Genomic DNA, 22,885 nt, shown 5'->3' on the forward strand with positions numbered 1-22,885 from the left:
AGATGATTTAAAAGAGAATTAAAATAAGTAAAGAACACCCCAGTGAAACCACATGACTATAACAAACCTAAACATTGTAACTGCTATGTCCTATTCTCTCTTGCTGGATGTTGCTAATTCACCTAAGTCCTTATGAGCCAGCTTAAAAACAGTTGGGACTTCTGCTAAAAGCTGAACTAAAATTCCATTCTACTTCTTTCTCTTCTTTTTCCCACTGTTTAGTGGAAAAAAAGAGTTTTCAACTGTGAAAATTTTACTTTCCTTTTTTTTTCCTTGAGATTAATGTTTCTTCATCACCTGATTGTCTTACGGACATGCAATTGTAGATATTTAATTTTAATAGCAAAAATCGTTATACTTGACTCATTGTCAAGCAGTGGAGTCCTAGAAACAGCTTCTACACAATCTGCCCATGTGCAGGAATGGAGACTGATTGCACAGACCTTGAGACTCATCCTAAGCTTAATTTTCCTTGATGTCTTGGTCATGCATCAGATCATGTCATCTGTTGTGAGGTTTGTATGTCCCACATTTTCAAATGCCTGGATGTTCTAACCTTCACGGTCAGATCCACTTTTAAGTCAACAGGAGAAAAGATACACTCCCACAGTAATGATTAGTGATACAGCCATTGCATGTCTTTGTGCCAAATATTTAATGGATTAATGACAGTAAATGTTATGGCTCAAGATCAATGTGTTAGTACAGATTGGAAAGCCTATTTCACTTTGATCTTTTTATACCTAGACATTTGCTTCATTTCAGAAAGAATTCATTGGAATGTTCTCATCTTCACTCTCGAGCTGCCTTAATAGTATGATGCATTTATAGGAGAAGGAAAATTACTGGAAGAATTTATGCTCTCATCTGGTTCACTACCCAAGAGAAAAAAAAAAAAAAAAAACCAGAGCCCTTTAGAGTATTTGTGGCTAAAGGTATTCCTTCTTTTCCATTCAGAATGGCTTGATTCACATGTCTTTGGGAATGATTTTTGCCAGAGGACAAATTGAGTATTGAGTGGTTGGTGTGAAAATTTATTTAGAAACAGCCAGAATTCTGATGAGGATGGGACAATAGGACTGCAGGAAATACTTGTTTGTGATGCAAGAATGCAAATTGTGCAGTGTGTGTGCAGAAGAGTTAATCCAACAAAAAGAGGTTTTATCTCAAGGTGCAGTTTAAGACTGTGCTGCCCTTCCTTGGACATTTTAATTGCAGGTGGAGAGAGATAAGCTAGCACTCAAAGTGACAGCAAGCTAATATAATGCTTTGTATTGAGAGCAAAGGAATGAATAGCTTTCTCATTACCAATTTCAGGCATGGGCAGGCAGAAGAAAAGGCAATGTTAAGATCTGGAACAGGTCTAGAGATCCTGCTTCCTCCCTGCACCAGCCAAATGGGGACAATGGAAGCATATTGCTGGGCTGGAACAATTCGGATTCTTGATGCTTACTGATAATTAATGGGCTAAAAGTTACAGAGATAAACAGTTTTTGATGTTTCATAGACTCACATAATATAATGAGCACTGACAAAGGGAGTGGCAGGTTAAGCTAACACCTTAGCTCTACCTCAACACTGAATTTAGCAGGCTAGAGAAGCTAGTGCTGGAGTGGGGTGAAGCAGGACCCTCTGAGGAAGGAGAGGATTCTGCCTCCAAAAGATTACCAAGGAACAGCTGTGATTCAGAGCTGGTGATGAAAAAAGAATGTGTTTTCCAGAAAGCCTCCAACTATGCAGCTCAGATGGGCAGTGCTCCTGGCATGGAGCCATGGTATCAATAGCTGGTGTCCTTGAAGCTAATGGCACAGATCTTCTGACTTTGTCCCCTGCATTTAGATTTGGGTGTTAGGTGTTAGGAGGCTCTTTTCTTGCTCTTGGGGTTTTTCTTTTCTTAATTTTTTTTTTCCATAGACACTACAGTAAACATTCTGTTTGTTTAGCAAAAAGAGCTCAATGTCTACTAGACCAAGTTCTTGTTCGTCACTAAAATCCTCACAAAAGACTTCCAAAGACAGTGTAGAAGGTACTCTTCAGCACTGGCAGTGACAGCACCCACTGGGACATTAAAGTTCCTATGGGTGAAGCACCTTTTAGAGGCTGTGAGCATTTCCTGGGGAGCTACATCTAGCTGAAGGTCTCTCAACCACATCCCTTTTTCTCTCGAGGACATGAGAAGAGCACACCAAAACTGCACTGTACAGGTCCTACATATTAGTGAAGCAATGATGAGTTTCTCCATGTCTTTCTCAAGGGAACTTTGAAGTCATTCAAAGAGCTTTGGGAATGGATATTTTAATAACAACCCAGGACTGTACTTGCTGGGCTTTGCATTTGGCTTTGCCATTTTGTTTACTATAGAGTTTGTGAAATAGGGACAAGCCATAAACATCCACCTAGCCACACTTCTGCAATGGCATGCTCTAACACGCACGAGTATTTTCGGTGGAAGTGTTCCTGCAACCTTCTTCTTTGTGGGTTTTCAAGTCATCCAGTTAGGGCGAAAAACAACCATAACATGTTACTGAGGTCACAGATGAATAAGACATTATGAATAGTCATGCTGGAAACAAAAGCTTTGGTGAATACTTGGTGAGAACTGTGGGGGTTGACAAAAGTTTGCAGAGCAATTCAAATTAATGAAGGACATGGAAAAATGTTACCTTGTGGATAATTTCCAGGAGAAAAGAGTTCTTGAATAAACTGTTCGATGTTGGGATTTCACTCGCCCTTATTTTCATCTGAGTTGTGAATCATCCGATCATCAGCTTGAAGGTAAATCATTAAGTAAAAAAATTTAGGGGGTGGAGGGGGGGGTGGGGGAAGGAGGGGGTGGCAATCAATGTGTCAGGTTTACCCTATGTCCCAGAGCAGTGAATAATTGCTGTTACTGTAGCAACTGATGGCTTAATGCCTGAGCTTAAACTTCTCCCCAGCAGTGTCAGATCTTCTGAGTGGGTCATAAATAAATGTGAATATATATATATATCATTTTTGCATCAGAATCTTTGCCAATAGATAAAATACCTTTCTTTCTTATGCCATTTTAAAAGAGAGCATATACTAACATGCCCACATAATAACTTGCCCATTTGTGACAAAGTTTTTCTCCATATCACATCTTACTGCCAACAGTAACAGTCAACAACTTCCTTCATGAACTGCTGTGATTTTATCTGGAAGTTTCAATTAGATGTGTGCTTGTAAACTTTTCTCAACTATAGATTGTGAACATTTATACATTTATTCTTCCAGCAGCTGTGTAAAATGATACAGTGCTTTACAGCTCTGGACCTGAAAGATAAATATCATCTAACCTGTCTTCAATGTTGCAGAAAGTCTACAGTAGAAAAAGATTCCAGATTTCCTAAGATCAACTCAGAGCCTTGCATACCCAATTTTCAAGCTAAACATCAACTCTGTGGTCATGGGTCCAGACATAACTGTCCCTAATATGTTAAATAGCAGAAACATGCTGGCACAAAACGACAGGGTGAAGTTGAGTGTTAGAACATTTACTTTTCTCAATCTTACATAACCTTAGCATGTTAATCTGTTTTTCCTACCTCTGAGGTAGATTTTATAGATTTTTGTCAAGTGATGCAACATACTTCAAGTTCACTTCAGTCATTCAGTCACTTATTTCCCCTTTCTTCCACAAAATAAGAGAAGGTTTGCCACCTGTCAGGAAATTTCCAGTGAAAGGACAAAATTCGTAGCAGCAATCCACTGAAAGTAAGAATGTGCTTATTACATGAAAGCGCATGCTTAGCAATTAAAATTTTCTAAAGCAACATTGTAGTTGTTTTTGTGCTTTATGTACAGTATTAAAAATAAAATAGTCTACCGCATGTAATTTATGAAAGCAGCCAATAATGAGTTCATTATTGCATAGCAAGACAATGTTGCATTTGTGGTTACAGGCCTAGCCAAAGTCTTTGATCTTCTGGTTCATTAATGTATAAATGAAAAGACCTTAGCTAATTATCTCAGTAACTGGCCTCACTCAGGTCTCAGTCAGTTCTTATTCAAGGCTTACTCTTTCATTTTCTGTCCTCTGTGCAGGGGGTGAGACACCTGAGTCATAATTTATTGTCCTTTCGTATAGGAGATTTGTTATTTTCATACCTCTGTCCAAGGGACTCATCTGTCTATAAAATTTACAGTTGAAACAATTTGAAAAATGCCAGGTGATGTAGCTATTTGCCATGACACCACTGGGTATTAGTAAAGAGGAGCTGATTTTAAACAGGCAAATGCAGCACCCAAGAGTTGAGCCAGCCCCAGGGCTGAACTGAGTATCATCAGAGCATTGCTGCACTCTTCGGGCTCCTTCCGCTGCTCCCAGGCAACCAGGCTGGGAAACCCATGACTGGGAATGAGAGTCCATGTTAACAGGGCATTTAAAAAATCCAGTGAAGGTGAATTTTTGAATCTGCTAGCCTGGCTGTTAACAGTGTACTCTGTCAGAACTGAACAGCAAAAAATTCTTTCTATCGTCTCTCAGCTGTCTACACAAAAACACGGTATAGTTTAAAGCTTTTGTTCACTTTCAAATATTGCAAATGATCACTTCTATTCAGATAAACTTCAAAATTACATGTATATATATAAAAATATAAATATGTACATTTATAAAATATAAATTAATTCTGAATTTTAAATTATTGAAATCGGATCTTGATGGTGATTCTAAAACGTGGTCTTCATTTTATACACAGGTTTTCAACTTGCATCTCAAAGGATAGTAATAGTTACCAAATGGTGCTTCATAGATCATTGCCAGTCTCTCTCCCCTCCTTCCCCCATCTTTTTCATTATTTTAATAATGACAGTTCAGTGACAGCAAATAGAAACATTATGTTCCTGCCTTAGAAGTTGCATACCAAATTATTTTATGCCAGGATTCTATGACACATTCTGTATTTCTTATTATTATAAACAAATCATATTCCATGAAGAATTATGTCATTAGAAACTCACATCAAATTCATATGCTACAGTATTTATATGATGAAATGTTTGGAATAGTAAGATGGCTGATATGCCTTGGAGTTCTAGTATAATTTCTTTTTTGTTGTATCTTTCAATGAAACAATGTATGAACATATCATGGCTTACCTGCCTCCACTGCCATTGATTTTCCAGGGATGAGACCTGGTGCTGGGAATGGAATCTGTTTTATGCAACTATGCTATGTGGAGAAAAATGCTGAAGGTAATATTTAACAATGGTTGGACTCACATATAATTAACAACTATTTTCAGAGGAATTTGCTTCTGTTATTTTTTTACTGCACGCAATTGCACACGAACAGATGGCTGCTTTCTTTCAGCTCATATCCTTATGGACAGTGGATTTTATGGTGCCTTGGTGCCTATACCTACCAGTATTATTGGAGATGTGAAAAGAGATATGGGGCACAGTTTAGAAGATGAAATGACATGATGAGAGGACTATACAGTGGATTATAACTGGAGTATATTTCTCAATATGATTGCGGCAAAACTGAGCCAGATAAACTTCTGGCCAGAATGTGATAAATCTCTGAAGAGCCTGTAAAGGAAGAGGTATGAGCACCATTCTGAGGAACACTTAAAACTAGTCTAGATGATAGACTGGTTACAATGATAATTACAACAATAGTTTCAATTCATGAAATACCAAGTCATGATTGACCAAGAAACTGCTTTAAAGGGACAAAATAGCCCAAAAGCCTATAGCAACCTGGTTTGATCACTTACCTGGCTTTGGATTGAACAGGAGGCTGAACTAGACACGTTCTGAGGTCCCTGAGAGTCTGAAGTGTCCTATGAAATCACAGAGTGGTTAAGGTGAGAAACGACCAGTGCAGGCTATCTATAAATATAAAAAGCAAATAAAACATACAATTAAATGTATGGTGGCGAAAAAAGATATGGAAAGTGACCATACAATTTCCTATAAAGTTGAAACTTCTCTTTGTATTTTCCTCCTTTTTTCTGCCTCTTCCCTTTTCTTCTCCACTCCATTTCTTCTTTTGTAAATTTTGGGAATACTAACTTGTTTTCCTGTGTTTCCTCTGTTGTGATCTGAGAACATGCTTTTTGTGCTCTTTTTGTCCATATGCAAGAATGCCCAGACCTACAGACCTTGTGCCTGCCCCCCAATTAGATTAGACCATCAAGACCATGAACTAAATTATGTACTTGGCAGAAAGAAAAGAATATCCAATCAATTTTAGTAGCAATGGTGCAATCTCCTAGTACAGAAATTGACTGAAAGTCTGTGTCTATTCTTTCCTCCAGATTTGGCAATCCCAGTAGGTGTTTCCCTCAGGTGTGCTCTGGAGAGGCATTTCTGCAGTGTGTGTATGTGTGTGGGGGTGCATGATAAAGCCACCTGTCTCCTTAATCAGTGGGAGACTGCTTCACAGGACTGGGGTGATTGCAAGAGGCATTGCTGCCTCTTAATATGTCTGCATGTAAGCAGAAGCATCTCCTGCAGGGCATGAGACCAGTGATGAAGTTTCCTGGAGATCACAACTCCAGCTCCAAGGCTTTCACTGTCTTTGGGAGCAGCTCAAGGAGAGACTCACTCCTTTGAAATTCAGGGCTTTTTTGCTCTGGGTCACTGAGCCCAGTTTGCAAGCCACAGAATAAATCCTATTAAAGTCACTACAATTCTTCTCATTCTTTCCTCCCACAGATGTAGAATGCCAGCTGCTAAAAGCCATTTCAGAAAGGGCATGGGAGAAACCTGGGAGAACGTTTTTATTTCTAAATAAATAAAGTCATTAATTCTGACTAATGCAATGTTGTGTAGCAACCCTATACAGGGGTGATGAGGTGCCAGCTTCATGTCAGTGTGTCTCACTGCAGTGCCTGTGATATTGTTCACATGGTCACCTTCCAGATTGAATAGTCTGGTTTGTAAAAGGCAGATGAAACTCCTCAGTGCAAACACTCACAGAACCGAATTACATTGGCCCCTTGTCCTGGAAAAAGTGATGTACATGTGCTATAATCTGGGAACAACGTGCCAGACGTAAGGATATGACATGTGAAATCTTTGCCGAGTAAAATGCATCTGGAAAATATTAGGAGTATCAGACACGAACAGCCCACCTCAAATACTAATGCAGCAGGACTCCAAGGATAAAGGCTGAACTTCTGTACTCCTCGAGTTTAATTATCATGATAAATGCTAGTACAATAGCCTGGTACACAGTCTGGCATATCCAAGATCTCCCTTTATGACATCACTAATAAACTCTGCAGAGTCTTCATCTCTAGACATAACCACTGGAACTTGGAATGCCTCATGAACAGGAATGTGTTCATCTTTATAGTGTTACATCTTTATAGTGTTTCAAGCAGGGTAGCCTCCTTAGCATCATGACTGAGAAACCTTGAGAGGCAAATTGCTGAAAGATTTTGACAGAACCCAGAGGAATAACCCAGGCCTCTGAAGTCCTCTCTCTCCCGCTTAGAAAAAAGTCTCTCTCCACAGTGCAAGTTTTGTAGTCGGAACCAGCTGACTTCCAATGGGGTCAGTGTTAAATATTTGCTTATTCTATTCCCCATCTTCCTTAGAATGATATTTCCCCTGGTCATGCATGCATCAGACATGCATATTCCCTGGCAGATCGTTGTCTAACTAACTCCCCTTCCAACTAAAGGGTGTGAAGAAAACTCTTTGGAAATACAAGGATATAGCAGATGCATCCAGTGAAATATTTTATTTTAAATGTTATTAAAGTAAAAGCATAGTAAGGAAAGGGTGCATTGTCTCAATTCCATTATACAAACAAATAAAAGTACTTGCAGTTCCATGGAATTTAACACAGTTAATCATAAACTTGATATTTGCATCTCACAGGCACTGAACATTGTGTAGTTACTGGAACTGGGATAAACTGGTTTCAAAAGATTTGCCTGCTATAGCTATGTTCAAGGGTTAACCCTCACTCCCCTGCTCAGATGTTGGCAAAGGAAATCCTCTCATAATCACAAAGATTGGAAGTTAGCCTGTGAATTGTTCACATCTCTATCTTGCAGGTAGCTGCTTGCTTTGAGATGCCCTCAAAAGATCTGTTCTGGTATGACTCCTAAGGCTAACTTGAACCATGAAGGGTTGGGTTTTTATTGTCCTTTGTACCTATATAGTTCTTAGACCCCCTCCATTCATTTCTGTGAAGCTATTCCAACTTCACCTAATGGCAGATACATCTATTGCCTGACTCTAAATGCTGAAATCTTGGAGTCTTCTTTAATATCCTTTCCCAAATGCATGAATGTACTCTTTTAAATTCACTCGGCTCACATTCATACACCAAGACAGAAATGTGCATAAGAAATTTCTCAGTTTATCCCCTCTGCAGTCATTCAGTCATACAATGCTCACTCGCATGCAGACGTGCATGAAAACGCACTCATCCAGAATCCTGCTCTTCAATGTCACGAAGAGTAAGAGGCTCATATTGTAGATCTCGGGCAGCCACATATTCCTGCTGTCCTGGGTCTTTGCTGGGTGTATTCCTATTGGAGCAATCCAGGGGAGTAGCAGTGCTACTATAGATCCCTCTTAACTAATAAAATCTCGAATCTCTCAGTCAGGTGCTCTGCATCTCAATTTGTCTGCCTCTGTATTCTCAGTTAGGACATGCGTTGTGCCATCCTGTCCTTACACTGCTTTTGATCTAAATATGGACATAGGTAATTGTGTCCAGGGTTCTCCTTGACTCCTCACCTCTGTTTCATTTTCCCATGCTGTATGGATTACAAGGGTGACTGCCTTGCAAGTAGCTGATTACAGTGTGAACAATTCCCATTTTTTTCATGTAACTGGCCCTGCCATTCCTGCCAATCCAATTTTATTTTTTATCGGCTCCTAATATGTTCTCTGCTTTCCCAGCACATAACAGAAATTATGCATGCTCCTTGTAGGTATCTTCTAGAGATTAGAGACCTACAATCCAAATTCTCTGAGATTAGCTCAACCTAAATTCTCTTTCCTGAACAGTTTTTAAGTTTGGGAAAGTTCCAATCATTTTAATTTTAAATTACTACATAGGGCTCTTAGGGAATCCAGCACTCTTGAAACAGGAAAAGTTTAATTTGGTGAGACACACTGCATCATAAGAATCAGCACTCTGTGTTTGGGAGCCATTTACCCACTTGTAGGTTTCCTAAAATGTTTGACATATTCTGTATATAGTGAAATACAGTCACTAGGTACAGTGCTTGCTCCTACTGTGCTCACAATTGTACTGCAATGTAAAAGTACCCACATGACACAAGACCTCTTCTCAGTTCTATAGCTGTGCTCCAGTTCCTGTCTCTGTGGTCCTAGCACAAACTTATAATTTCTATATTCACCAAATTTTGGGAGTGAGAGATGCAACATCCAGGAATGGTTATGCCTCTCCTTGTGGTTTTAGCATGTCCTGGTTTATTAATTTTTACAGAAAATACAGAAGTATTTGAGGCCTACTTACAGTTTATCTCAGGATATCTGTGCTCCTTTCTTTTTTAATCTTTGTGCATTACTTTGTGTTTGCCTTCTTTATGTTCTCATGATTTTGCTTTAGTTCTGGCAGCTTCAAAGTGTTTGCTAAGAGATTCAAAACACAACAGATAGAAAAGACCCATTAGGTCATTTTGCCCTGCTTGTTGTTTAACACCCTCTATTGCATAGTTAAGAAGTTTTCCTCTGAGACATCATTGCACAGTCAGTATTGCCTCATAATAAATCTTTGGGAGTCCTGAAAAGGCAGTATACACAGCTACATAAAGATACTATAAGATATACGTTGTCAAAATATCACAGAAATCCAGGTGACTGTGTCAGCTCATATGGGCAAAAGATAGTCTTATAAATAGTTTCTAACCAATTGATAGTGTGGAGTCCTTACAAATTTGTAACATTTTTCCTTCAAATCAGAAGCAAAACATAATTCATGCTGCCCTGCATTTAATGGCCTCCTCCTTGCTACATATATTTTTATTTGTCATTGTTTATTATTATTTATTAATATTAATCTTTGTCTCCCTATTTCGCACACAAGTTTATTCCCAAAGGTTTGCACAACAATGATGCATTGAGTTGGTTTGACATGCACATTGAGGATACCAGAATAAATAAATAATTAATTGTAAGCCTATTATCTCTAGGATTTGCATTTCTTTCTTTCTTTCAATGTTTGTATATGCAATTTGTGTTTGCCCTGACAGTTCATTCTGGCCATTTATTACCCTTATCTTTTCCATGGAAAACTTATATTTATATTGTGTTTTTTTTTTTGTTCTACCCTATCCCCATTCTATTTCTCAGTGCAACTGTCTATATTTTTTTCTCTTATGAATCTCTCTCTCAGAGCATAGACAGTTTTTCAGTGATCCTTGCGAAGTTTCTTATATAACTTTTTTAATGCAAATCCTTCAATTCATGGATGCACACTTGATTTTGCCTTTTCTGTACCTTTAAACTAACATGATGAGAGAAACCACTGCAATGTTTTCAAGAAAAAATCCAACTCTTGATCTGTGTGGCAAGGAGACCAATGGGTGGTGGGGGTCCTCTCCAGTAATAGGAGAAGTGGTGCTTAAATGGTATTTTCTGGTTGGCAGATACATTTCTGGGAAAGGAATTTGAGGGTGTTTGGTTTATCCCTTTGTTTATCAGGTTATCCAGTACCTCTTTTGAGGCATATCTGGATTTTCAGGATACATCCTTCTTCTGGGTAGAACATACAGAACCAAGGAACTTTGTACTCAATGATTTTCAGTTAGTCAGATCAACTAACAGAAAGCTGGGGTCCATTTAATGACTAATATGCACATGAAGAAGCTGTAGAAATACTCATATGTAGCTGTATTGGTTTAAAATGTGAATCTTCATAAAAATGGGAAGAATATGAGCTGCAAAGCTCATGTTCTGCTGTGACCATTGCCAAACTCTTTATCATTCCTTTCTTTACTTATAATTTGTCTAGACAGTGATTGGCAGAACTGTAATGGATTTTTCTTGAGATTGACTACATTCGGAAAAACACAGACAAAATGCTTAGGCTGTTTTATAGACTCAGGCCAATATTTGGTAATATTAAAAAAAAAAACAACATTTTTTCCTTCTTTTCTGTCTGAAAAGGAGTTTGATTTACAGAACTGGTAAGTACTAAAATCTGAAATGAGAATGAATGGTAGCTGTGCTTTCAGTACTTTACATAACTATAGAATAATAAGTGTTTTAAACACATGGTGCTCAGGCAGCTCAAAATTGATACCTTGAATTAATAAACACCTTTGTCTTGATATTTTTAGGATTCTCCATTAAAATAGGGACAATAAATTATTACTTTCTCACCCCACTAGGGATTCATAAAGATCAATAAATGTTTTTGTGCTAATACTGTAATGTTAGTGCTAACGCATTAGTACAATGTAATACACTAATCTACATATATTAAATGTTTATTTACATTATAAGTACATGTGTAACTATAATACCTAAAATACCAGGAGGATGAACAGCATAAGAAAACTCATGAGGAAATGAACAGAAGTTTTCAGCACAAGTTTGATTCATGTGCAGCAAATACAGCTCAGGGCCACTCCCTGTATGCATAGTATTGGGTAGCTTCCCTTTGAATGAGTAGCCCCCAGTCTGTGCCCTAAGTACTGCGCCTCCCAGCTTGTCCCAAGGTTAATAATGTTCTCTTAGTTCAGTTCCCTGTGTACAGTTCCTAGGTTTTGAATAAGCGGCGTGCAGAGATGGCTGTTTCGGCATTGAGTAGCCTGTGGGTTGAGCCCATGAACGAGTCCTTTAGCTCCCCCCTGCAGACCTCTGCCGCTGTACTGAGAGTAGCTGCTGGAGCAAATGGAGGACTCATTAGAAAATTTGCTTTTTCAAGTTGGTGTGTGTACAGGAATAGCCTTTTTTATCTGCTAGGAAAGCCTTGTGAAGCCAGGAAGTGGAGAACGCTTGCTCCAAAAGAAAGCTGAGGGAACAAGGCTTTGCCTCATGAATCCATCATGAGGGGAGAGCAGTGGCTGTTCTCTTCTTGGACTTCAGCAAGGCTTTCAACTTGTCTCCCACAACATCCTCATAGGCAAACTCAGGAAGTGTGGACTGGCTGAGTGAAGGATGAGGTGGGTTGAGAGCTGGCTGAGTGGCAGATCCCAGAGGGTCATGATCAGCAGCACAGGCTCTGCTTGGAGCCCTGTCACTGATGGTGTCCCCCAGGGTTCAATACTGGGCCCTGGTTTACTTGATTCATTGATGACTTGGAGGCAGAGGCCTCCTCAGCAGCTTCCCTGCAGACACAGAGCCAGGAGGAGTGGCCCATTCCCCAGGGAGCTGTGCAACCCTTCAGAAGGGCCTCGACAGGCTGCAGAGATGGGCAGAGAGGGACCTTCTGAAATTCAGCAAAGGCAGGTGCAGGTCCTGCTCCTGGGGAGGAACAACCCCCTGCACCAGCACGGGCTGGGTGCTGAGATCATAAAAAATAGCTCTGTGGAGAAGGACCTGAGGGTCCTGGTGGAAAACAAGCTGTCCATTGTCAGCACCACCAGCAGTGGCCAAGAAGGCCAATGGGATCCTGGGGTGCATCAGAGTATCATTGCCAGCAGGTCGAGGGAAAGGATCCTGCCCCCCTCCTCAGCCCTGGTGAGGCACATCTGGAATTCTGTGTCCAGTTCTGGGCTCCTCAGGGCAAGAGAGACTTGGAGCTCCTGGAGCAGGTCCGGCAGAGAGCTACAGGGATTATTAAGGAACCGGAGCACCTCACTTAGGAGGAAAGGCAGAGGCAGCCTGGCCTGTTCAGCCTCGAGAAGAGATGAATGAGAGGGGACCTTATCAATATCTGTAGGTTTGTGACAGGAGGGTGTCAGAGGATGGAGCCAGGCCTTTCTCAGTGGTGCCAAGCAATAGGACAAGAGGCAGTGGGCAGAAACCTATGCACAGAAGTTCCACTTGAACACGAGGAAGAATTTCTTTACTGCGTGGGTGACTGAGCACTGGAACAGGCTGCCCAGAGAGGGTGTGGAGTCTCCCTCACTGGAGATATGCAGGATCTATCTGGACACAATCCTGTGCCATGTGCTCTGGGATGGCCCTGAAGGTTGAACCAGGAAGACCCACTGTGATCCGTTCCAAGCTTGCCCATTTCATGATTCTGTGATTTGTCAAAAAGCTTTAAACTGGCTAACTTTGGTTGGATTTTATTTGGAATGGTAAATAGTACACTAGTAATTTGACACCCTGTTGTAATCAATCTGTGCTTCAAACATAAATGTTCCTGAGCTGTCCAAAGAAAAGGCAGTAATATAAATACAAACTATAAATACAAAGTAGAGCACTTTCCTTAGCCTTTTTGAATTTGCCAGAAAAACATATACCAGTATACCCATACTAGTAATTTTGAAAATTACTCAAAATTTTGTTGCATAGCAAATGCCCATGATGGAAAATTTCAATTTAGCCAAAGAGCTAAAGGCTAAAATTTAGCAAACTGTGAAGAAAAAATTACAAGGTCTTGCAAGCCTAAATAATGGGCAACCTTAGTAATAGATGGCATTTGCCTATAACATAGAACACAGCTTGGAAATAGTGTCTGTCCTATTTCTTCTGGATTCTCTAGTGTTGTTTTTACAGAAACTGTATTATTTTCCAAAGTTTATGAATCAATTCTGATTTTGTTGCAGCAGAATGAAGGTAGGAATCTCATACTCTGTGTTCTCAAATTGCTTGGCATGTCTAACCTACACATCCGCTTTATACCCACCTTTTGATATTCCACTGGAATTTAACAAATGAAGCAGAGATTAATATTAATGAAAAAATAGAAATTTCCATACATTTGTTGTCTGTTTTCATCAGGTGTCAGACATCACAGTGAGAGACGCCAATTTAAGAATCTAGACAGATTTAGGTAATTTCCTTGATGCTTGATGGCTATAATTAAATTAATTCTGGGAATCTGCACTGGCACTTCTGCCACACTGTGATTGTGGCCTCCAAGTTCCTAGTTATAAAGTTTTTAATGTTTTCTCTGCCACCTAGAACTGTGTGGGGACCAAATTCATGTTAATTTTGTGGCTGCAGTGCTAAAGAAGGATATGTAGAGGAAAAGGCCTGACTGTCTCCGAAAGCCACCCGTAATCCTCTCTGTGCTGAACCACATGTAAGTGTCAATAAGCATACTTGGGAGCATGGGGGCAGCATAGTTGGCCAGGTAGGGTAGTAAATTTAGGGAGCCACCACCCTGTGTGGCACCCTGCCTTTGAAAATAGCACAGTAATAAATAATGCATGCTGGTGTGCCGACCAAGCCAGCTTCACCCTGTCCAGACCTGTTGGTACAATGCGCTTTTTTGTCTGTCTGGAAGTATTCTGCGTCTTAGTGACCAAAGCTGTCTCTGCCCTTAGGAGCTGAAACAGAAAAGGCCAAGAGTCACACAAACAGAAAGTGACATTCCAATCTCAGTACCACATTGGAACCATTTATCTTCTGCTATTGCTGATGTCCTTTCTAGCAATAGGAAAATTCTGCTTTCCCTGTTGAGATCCATTGGTCACATCCTCCTATGGTGCTTCTGCAGCATATAGATGAATTTCAGTGTGATTCTTTAATCTCCCATGTTTTCCTCAGTGGCACAATTGTAAGACTTGGGTTTCTTCCTAAAGATACACTTCCTGGGAATGAAAATGCTCTTTAAGGCTTGCTAGTTCTTTGCTTCTTAGCTCTTCCTGCTCTGGACTGATTGCTCATGCTGATATCATGCTAAGGCATTATTTTGATGATGAAAGCTATAAATACTCACCAAGACATGACCTGGTATGCAAATACTTGGACTCAGTGACATGAATGCTTAGAGAAATCTTGTAAGTGCTAGGCCTATCAAAATAGTTCCTTAACTGTCTGCAGGGACAACTTCAACCCTTGGTGTTGGAAATGCAAGACAATGAAGCTCTCCAAGATGAATATTTACAGTCTTCCTTCTTCCTCAGGGACAACTTTCTTTGATAGCTGAGACTCAGTGGAAGCCATGGAACTTGATCTAACCTGGGTGAGAAATAACTGAATCTTCCCAAGCAACACTTGTACACAGGTGCACCTTATCTACACGAACAAAAGGAACTTAGTTTTTAATTGGTGTTAGTGTGGATGATAGGAACAAAGGTGACATTCCTTGAGTCTGAGATCCATTATTTATCTTGAAATCAGGTTCAGCATAAATAGTATTTGTGAAATATTTCCCCTACATTGACAATGAGTCTTGATTAATAATTAATAGTGTCTCTGGATGTTGAAGGACAATTCATTTCCTGTGCTTGGTAAATCTAGCACTGAGATCTCCTGTCAGTATCTGTCAGGGGAAGATTTATGATGAGACTTGGGACCAAAAATGAGCAAAGACTAGAAAATTCACTTCACACAGACCACTGAACAGTCACTGAATAATAATATTTAGCATTTCTTTGTGCATACAAATTAATGAAACCTCAGAACCTGCCCACATTTTAGTGCATTTTTAACTGTTTCCATGTCGGTGCCTTGTTTGACTAGTGAAATCATGAAAAACAGATGAGGCTTCCTATTTTCGTTTGGGCACCTGGTTTCTTGCTCAGGTTCATGGTTGCAGGCTGGAGGAGTAACTCACATGTGGTCAAGGAAAACTTTGGACTGAGCATGTCTACTGATTCTCTGCCCTGCTAACCTGCATATAGGTTATGCAGGGTTCACTTTCATACTCAACCCCATATACCCACACACTGATTATTTTTTCCCTCATTTTGTTTCTTACCTACTCCCAAATACCCAGAGAAGCTGGAAGACCAATAAACTCCCCTTTCATGCATTTTCAGGATTTTCAATATAGACAAGAAAGGATTGAACTCATCACATGGGCTCACCCAGTCTACCTCCCTGCCAGCACAGGGTTATTTCACACCATCCATCTCCTAATGTTATTTCAAGACTAATTTTAATTTAGGACATTCCTGCTTTTCACTTCTCCCCATTCTAATTATGATCTCCCTATCTACCTGAAATAACCTCTATTAAAAAAAAAAATAAAATAAAAATAAAGGGATGGTCTTAAAAAAAACAACTACAAAGAAATCAATCCCTCATCCATTACCAGGTTTTTCTTTTGTTCTGGAGCCACGCGTGTAACCCGGTTAGACCTGTTCTCTTTGAATGCCGAGGACTGAGCTGGCCTTATGCAAACGCTCTCAACCTCATCTTGGTTGTTGTCGTTGCAGATCCAATCAAATGAACAGGAAGTGACCTAAGGAATTCCCCTATTGGCTGCTTGAGTGTTCAGCAAAATGTTTTAAAATTAGTATCACATCCATTTATCTTCACTCCTGGGAGTCTTTAGTTGACATAACCTAGTACCTGTGCTTACCCAACCTACTATTCTGTAGACAGTTTTCCCATTGCCTCAGTTCAGGATTTCCACTCCAGAATCTGCAGCTAAATGAGGTAAGTTGTTTGGGGTATTAATTTTTTTTTCTTAAATGCACTTCCTTTAAAATAACACCAGTGACAATAACTAAAAAAAGAAAAAAATTGTCTGCTGGACTCCTGGCCACTATACCAAACCTCTCCCTTCCCACTTTGGAACAGCAGCTGAGGTCATTTATTCAAAAGGCTTTTTAATCTTGCAATAAAGATTTCTGCTTTCCTGGTTTGAACTTTTATCTTCTGTTTAAGTATTTCTCTTGTGTTTTGTTTGAGTGGGACGAGATCCTAAGAATCTTTTCTATTATGATGAATCCAATAATATTCCCAGTCCTAAATCTGCTACTTTTGTCAGCAGAGCTGTCATCTGTTCAGTAAGACAAGGGGTGAAAAAGTGGACTTTCTCAATGCTATGGAGAGCCTTTGTGTCACAGAATCGGGATAGAATGGCCGTGTTTCAGTTCATTTTAGTGATGAGGATGTTGATGGACATGGGGTTTGTAACAAAAACCCCTAAAGTACATTTATAATTTGGCTTGGTTTCAGCCTCAAGGCAGTTTCTTGGCAGTTGTGTGGTGAAGGAGATTCTGCTGATCTTAGTTCTGTCTAAGCAAAAACTGCACAGAACCCAGCTCAGGCACTGGGTAGGTAAATATAGTGTGAGGCCCGCAGTGTTTTTGCTTGTTTAATTTGTTTCTCTTCCAATAGTAATTTTATTTTAATAGAACCAGAACTGGCGCCTTAAGGTATAGACACAATTGTTAAGGTAGTTGTAGAAGAGAATGTGAAGAAAAAGTTGCTCCAAATCTGTGTTGATTTCGTAAAATATGTGCAATGGACTTAGTGACAAATGTTTGCATTTCACCCTGTGAGAGATTTTAGGCACATACTTGTGTGTACATTGTTATAGAGTTACTAAATTATATCAGTAATGTGCTTTTTGATTACTTCATCTAAAGACATATGTTGTGTTTGCTTCTAGAGTACATTCAACATCCTTTCTTTCCTACCTTTGCCATTTTTTAGAACCAAACAACTATTAGAATTAAACAAGCTCATAATGACAGAAATGTACCTTGAGGTAAAAGTTTCATTTAGTCTTTTTTTTTTATACTTGTCTCACTTGATGCCATGTTAAACAGATCTAACATGCCCCAGTATTTCCTGCAATTTGTGAAAACTTCAGTAAAATTAAAAAATGTGCTCCTTTAAGTTTTGCTTTGATAGGAAATTTGCAGGTGTAGTTTAAGCCAGTTGTCTGAAATCTGTTTTGCACTGTAGAAAATATCAGAGCTGGAAAATATAGCAGTTGTCTATTTAATGCAAATGCAGAAACTAAAGAAAAAGCCTGCAATTAAAACTAGAAAAACAACAGGATTAAGATGTTTCACTTACAAATATCACAATGACAGTTTAATTCCTGCCCCGTACAATTTTCAAAACCAAGTGATTGTTGCAATAACAACATAAGACTTGCCAGAATTTTTCAGAGATAATTGTGTGACTTCAAGTAGAGCTTATATTTTAGAAAACTTCCAATTGTGAAAAAAAAGTCCAGAAGTCCAGTGATGGGAAATTCCCCAGAATGTTTTTAAGTCCCCCAGCAATTAAATACCATTCTTCTAAAAATATCTAATTTTCAGTCTGACATGGTCTTGCTTTAACAATCAGCCACCTGATTTGTTGTCTTTAGGTGGTTATTGAGAAGTTCCCCTGGGTTGGAAATTTCTGTTCCTTGTGTAGTTAGCAGGGGACAAGTCCTTTCTTAGCCTAGTCTCTGATAATTGTGTTAGTCTGAGCTCCAAAGCCTGTTGCTTTTCACGGAGAAACTTGCAGTACAGTGAAGGATCTTAACCTGTTTCACTGTAAACTTTTCCATCCTTTAATCACTTCAATTCTGTCCTCTAATTTTTCAACATTAGCTATGAAATTTGGATGTCAGGATAGATCAGAGTCTGTAGAGTTCCAAACAGAGATATTATGAGTCAATACACTGGGAATTCCAGTTCAGGGGTTTATGAAGTGTGCCCAAGGCTTTTGTAGAGCAGCCATCCTCCAGACACCCTTCTCCCCCTTGAGCACTGGTCCTGTATGCAGAGACGAAGTTTTCATTAGCAGAGTCAATGTTCCCTTGTATTTAGCATTTCTATTTTTTTTTTTCTACTCCAAGTGTCACTTGTAAAGCCTATAACAATGGTAAAATACATATTTTCCCCAAGTCCTGATAATAAAGGCTCTCATATCAGATCAGAATATCTCTTTGCTTGCCCCAGCACAAGTTAGGTCACACTCCACAGCCACCTAAAGAGTGAGAACCATATATTTACCCCAGTTGTGGTGAGATCAGGTAGTAGAATGTGGTCTGTTTTACACGGAATATTATTACCTTCTTGTCACCTGAGAGACTATGCTGTGGTATTGCCACAGTAATTTCTTATTACTTTAGATATTCTCAGGGTGTTGTGGGTTATCAGCACTGGTGGAAACAGACAATAGGACAGTAGAAGAAGTGAAAAATTAAATCATTTGGCTCCCACTCAACTTCCTTAATTTTTTTTCATTCCCAGTGAATTTTCTTGTTAACATCTTGTTCTGTCTGGGAAGTTGCAAGGTAGCAAGCTGCAGTGGAAAGAGCTCAAACTAAAAAAATAATCATCCAGAAACACAGATGGAGAGAGATTAGAGAGGAAAAAGAAGGATTTCTGTATGTGCATCTGTGTTCAGGCAGCAGTGATATGTTGGTCTGTTGTGTGTCCCACAGCAATTTGCACCAAACTCCCCTGTGAAGATGGAATTCTACACCTGCTGAAGAAGTGTGTATTTATGTACAATTCTCACAGAAAAGGATTAATGATTTTATTGACTCAGCAAACTCAGAGAACTGCCCACGAGCCATGACACCTTACCAGAATCAGCGCTTAGCTTTCCTTCCTTGTTTGCCCCTTCCATGCTTTTTATAAATATATTTAATTTAGTGACAAGACCAAGTCAGGAGAACTTCTCGCTAACCATAATGTAGCCTGGATCTGTTCTGTGGAGTCTACAGTCACATGCTTTCTGTTGCTGTTAGCTTGTTCAGATTCAATCCTCACAAAATTGTCTGACCTCTCTCTGCAATACTATGAATACCATCTCTGTGAACTGGGGCGATGACCTACTGTACGGAGAGACAGGTTGGAAGGTGGGTGCTCCAGGACAGACCTGTCTGGCTTAAAAATTCGTCAGTGTGCTGAGATCGAGATACAGATAGAGATGAATGACCCTTTCTTAATCTGAAGGCAATATGCCCACCCTTTGTAGGATTTTCTGGTCTTACAGGGCTCTCTTTCTCATCAGCCTTCCTACAGCTGTAAAGTAGGTATTCTTGCTGAGGTATAGGCATTCCTGCAACAAGCAACACATAAAAAGAAAACGGCCACAAACTTCATTGTCATTTGTCATTACTAATGACACACAATATTAGGATGTGGTAGAACAAAATGAACAAAATGTAAAGGCTTTTTTTTTTTTTTCCACATCCACAAGGAAATGAACAGAAACACTGTTTTTGTAGCTAACATAGTTTGTGATGTTTGATGAAGTAAAGTGTCTGTCCCATCTCACAGCTTCACTACTACTGAATTTCAGCCATAAGCTCATGGAATTTTGTTCCTAATAATAAGTGCCTTGTGAGCATTGGTGTTGTTCAACACCATCTTCAGCAAAGTGCTCTGGCTTCAGCTGCTCAGCTGGTGTCCAAGGGCACTTCAAGATCTCTAACCACAAATGGCTGCATCTCTCCCTCACTGTCCCTGCCTCAGCACACTCTGCAGCCTACATGTGTTATGGTCTCTGATGATCCCAGGATGTTTTTCAGTAAGTGTTCAAGAAAGGGGTACATTGTAGACTTGGTAACACTGGTACTCACGAGTAACACTGCTGATCGAAAGGCTAAGCAAAGAAGGAGTTGTTCTCACAGCTGGTATACAAAAAAAAAGTAAGGATTTATTTTTGTTTTTGAGGAAGTCATCAGGAGTCTTAGTATGAGAGCTCCTTTGAGCTCTACTGGGGATGCAGTTTGCACCAAATCCCTCATGAATGCCTAAAATACTTGGGGCGTTTGTTGGTCATTGGTCTACAGACGGGTGCGAATGAGTAAACATGGAGTCATGTAGCCAGTGGAGCAATCGACTGGCATTTGGCATTTTGCATGTCTCCCTCTGAGGAAGAGCCCTCAAAGGCTGCCTTTCCAAAAGCTGACATTGCACATGGTTATCATTACCTGTTCCTCTGCTGATCTTGTGAAATGTGCTTCACAGGAAAGAGTATGAGATCTAGTAGACAGAACAGCCAACTGGAGCTGGGTGATCACTGGTTATACACCAAATAGATGGGGAAATAAAAGAGAATTGCTTGGTGGTGGTGGGAAAAAAAGTAATTTTACCTAAAGGAGCTACAAAAAAGTGGAATAAAAGTTCCTGCCTATTATGGAGGAAGGATACAGACATAAATATTTGAGATATTTTCTCAAGCACAATCAGATGTAGCCAGAATAGTCTCCTGAGCCCCTGTAAGTCTGTAAGGATTAAGCAACTATGTGTAAAAATGTATTCTATTGCCTAAATTAGTAGCGCCATCACAAGAAGAGTTGGTTTTGTTTTTTAAAACCATTCCCAGTTTTCTTTCATTTAGCAGTGAGCAGTTAATTAATTTATGTTGCTATATAGTTAAAGAACCCTTGTAAAACTGCCCAAGATGCTATGGTCAGGAATCAGAACCATGATATAGTGATTACCCCCAAACTTTCTTAATGATTTTTACTGCAACATGTAATTATTATTACACAATAGTTTAAAAGCTTGCATCTTGATGATGCACTTTCAAAGTAGGCTTGGTTAAGCAATTGTCTCATAGATTGGAGGGGCTTATCAGGGAGTCAAATTCTGACACACTCAAGGGTGCTGTTCTCATCTCTTTTGCAGTGAGATCTAACATAGTACTCACATAAAAGACTTAATATTCCCAGGCACCTGCCCTGACAGAGGAAGATGAAAAAGTTTTAGAAGACTGAATTAATAGGTGATTAGATGAGTAAGATATCCTTATAGACTTATCAAAATTGGAATGTACAAAATGAAATATGTGCAGTTTTTTCTACGTTTAGTGACTCGCAGATATCCTTACCCTAAGACTTTTAATGATGGAGCTGTAATACTTTGTAACAACAGGTAGAAACTTTGTTTCCTTCTTTAAAACATTCAATATATTTGGACGAGTCAATCCCGTAAATTTCTTTGTCTGCCTGTTGCTGATTCCAACAGTCGTAACAAACACCTTGCTCTAAACACAAAGAATTATAGATTAATTTAGGCTGGAAAAGATCTCTAAGATCATTGAGTCCAACCATTAACTCAGCAGTGCTGAGTCTACCACTAAACCAAGTCCCTAAGTGCCATATCTATGTGTATTTTAAATATTTCCAGGTGTGGAGACCCTGCCACTTCCCTGAGCAGCCTGTTCTAACGCCTGCTAACCTTTTTGGTCAAGAAACGTTTCCTAATATGCAGTTAAAGCTCCCCTGGTGTAACTGGAGACCATGTTCTCCCATGCTGTCACTCGTCACCTGAGAAAAGAGACTGACACCCAGACTCCTTTCAGGTAGTTGTGGAGAGTGATAAAGTCTCTTCTGAGCCTTTTTTTCTCCAGGCTAAAAAACCCCAATTCCCTCAGATGCTCCTCGTAAGACTTGAAAATCCCTTATCTCCTTCACAGTCTTTCTTCCTTAACTTTTAAAAGAGGAATTCAAATTTTTTCACAATTCCAACCAATTCTGTTTCCTAATCTGCATAGCTCCTTGATTTAAAAATCCTTTAAAATGCACAGCTATTGCTATTTGGCATGTCTGTTGTGTCAGTTGGTATAAGTGAGTGGCTGGCATTGTCCTGTAGAGAGAGAGGGGCTGTTCATGCCAGGAGTCCTAGACAGAGCTGCTTTCCACTTCCGTACCTGCAGGTTTTGCCCTGTGCTGCAGTAGGGTTTTTTTTTTGCAGGAACACGTGCATGGCCTGAGAGCTAGGGTGCCCAGGGCTGCCATTCCCCAAACTGTGGGCTATAAGCAGCAGATCAAAGCATCAGCCTTCCTTATGCTATGAAACATTTCCAATCTTTAAAAATAAAATGAAGATTTAATCCTTAAAGATAAAAAGAAGAAAAAGCTCCCCGGCACCTGCAAATAGCTGTTATAAGGATCTCTGATAATACTCCTTTCTTAGAACATTGTTAAAATAGGTATAATTCCATTGTAAAAAATCTACTTTTGAGGAAAATAGTTGTTTGAAATAGTCTGGAAATATTTTTGTCGGTTTTGTTGGGGAAATCCAGTTACATTGATGACTGAGATACGTAGCAGTACAGGGGAGCAAAAAGAACTGGAGGAAGCAAAGTTCTTTTTCTGATT

At 39.6% G+C, this 22,885-nt stretch overlaps 1 protein-coding gene across 1 annotated transcript in view; it reads left to right on the top strand.

Moving 5' to 3' along the window:
* Nucleotides 1-16,389: 16,389 nt before the first annotated feature.
* The window catches only part of EHF (ETS homologous factor), a 31,106-nt gene continuing 24,610 nt past the window's right edge, over nucleotides 16,390-22,885 (top strand). The window contains exon 1 of the mRNA XM_041481221.1: nucleotides 16,390-16,470. The gene's annotated coding sequence lies outside the window, so the exon portion shown is untranslated. The remainder of the gene's footprint in view (nucleotides 16,471-22,885) is intronic.

This window comes from Pyrgilauda ruficollis, unplaced genomic scaffold (genome assembly GCF_017590135.1).
Source record: "Pyrgilauda ruficollis isolate IOZ18807 unplaced genomic scaffold, ASM1759013v1 scaffold55, whole genome shotgun sequence".
NCBI lineage: Eukaryota > Metazoa > Chordata > Aves > Passeriformes > Passeridae > Pyrgilauda > Pyrgilauda ruficollis.